The sequence below is a fragment of the Octodon degus genome, unplaced genomic scaffold (assembly GCF_000260255.1).
Source record: "Octodon degus isolate 3935 unplaced genomic scaffold, OctDeg1.0 scaffold00460, whole genome shotgun sequence".
NCBI lineage: Eukaryota > Metazoa > Chordata > Mammalia > Rodentia > Octodontidae > Octodon > Octodon degus.
Window position 1 is genome coordinate 56771 of NW_004525036.1, and position 1529 is coordinate 58299.

Below are 1529 nucleotides of genomic sequence, written 5' to 3' on the forward strand. Positions count from 1 at the left end.
GAGAAAAATATATAGGGTCTCAGGGGAGTGAATGGTTAAGATGCAGGGCAGAAGCACACAAGTAATCTATGGTCAAACAATCTGCAGGCTTTGTGAGCATAAATAATTAAACTATGGGGGCAAAGAGGATGCAGTTTCTGTGAGGAATGAAGGGTCAAACTAGGGGGCAAAAGCAAACAGGCTCTGTGAGAATAGACTCAAGAAATTTAGACAATATAAAATACATTATGTCTGACCATTAACCTTCTCATTTCCTCAAGAAAAACTGCTTAGCCTTGAGACAGAACCTGGCCCAAACTGCATTATCTCCTGCTTTTTCTCTTACACTGATACTGTAAATAAAAGCCAGAATTCTGAGGTAGGTAGCTGTTTTCTTCTCCCAAAGTCTCCCTGATTCCCTGCCAAGCCTCTCTCTAGGTAAAACTAAACTTTGTCTTTGAATAATCTTTCCTCCTCTATGCCACCTCAGGCATTCACTCTGCTAATAAACAGCGATCATGAAATGAACAACTTGAAATATTCATCAATTTACCTATTTTAGAATGGAATACTTCTGAATATTTTAAGGACTGCAAAGGTCAGTGAAACATTTTCAAATGGATGTGTTCAAACTATACCAATAGTATCCAAGGAATGAAGTCTTCCAGTAAGAATACAGAAAACAGAAATTCTCCAGTGAATTTATAAAAAGACATACCTTTGCAAATCACCAACAATATGAAGATGTAAGGTGAAATGGGACTATTGTGTCCACAACACAGTTAAATTTTCATTCTCACAAGAATAATGTCTCCCGATTCCTACCACACACATCCACTAGTCACATCGCATCAATGTTAGCTGTAAGTCAGCCTGACAAACCTAAGGAAGTGGTGCTGCAAGGCATTCCTGGAGTGTGACAACAGCAGCTGCATTTGTCACATGCTCAGAAGAATGTCGCTGTGTGTAAGGGTTAGCTCCCAGCAGTTGTTGTCATGAAATTGTTACTCACTTGGGTCTGCCAGTGAATGGGAAGTCTGATGGCTTGGATAGCAGGTACATGGAGACTTGGAGAATAGCTAGGGGTACACTTAGTGCCCCATGGCCTCACTGGAGAGGCCTGCATCAGGACTTCTTTCCTCAACCGAGTTACAAATGTGGATTTTATTTCAAATATTTCTATTTTTGTATTATGTAGCACACTAGATGTGTACACTGTAAAGAACAGTCCCTGCCCTCTGGCATAACACCATAGGCAAAAGTAGGAGCATTATTTAGTTCTACTAAGGCCATGAAACATATTTAAAAGAAATGGCATATACTGTAGACACCCAAGGTCTTCACATTGTTAATGATACACCACTCAAGAACATTTTGACCATTTGTTGGTCATAATGAAGAGTATGTTAATTAGTATTCGCTAATTCTTTTCTTATGTAATTTTAGTTTTTGAAATGAAGGTGATCTTTAATTTTTCTTCTTTAGTGTCTACTTATATTACGTTAAGGGCTGGGGAGACAGCTCAGCAGCATATTTCCCTGCTGCGCAAG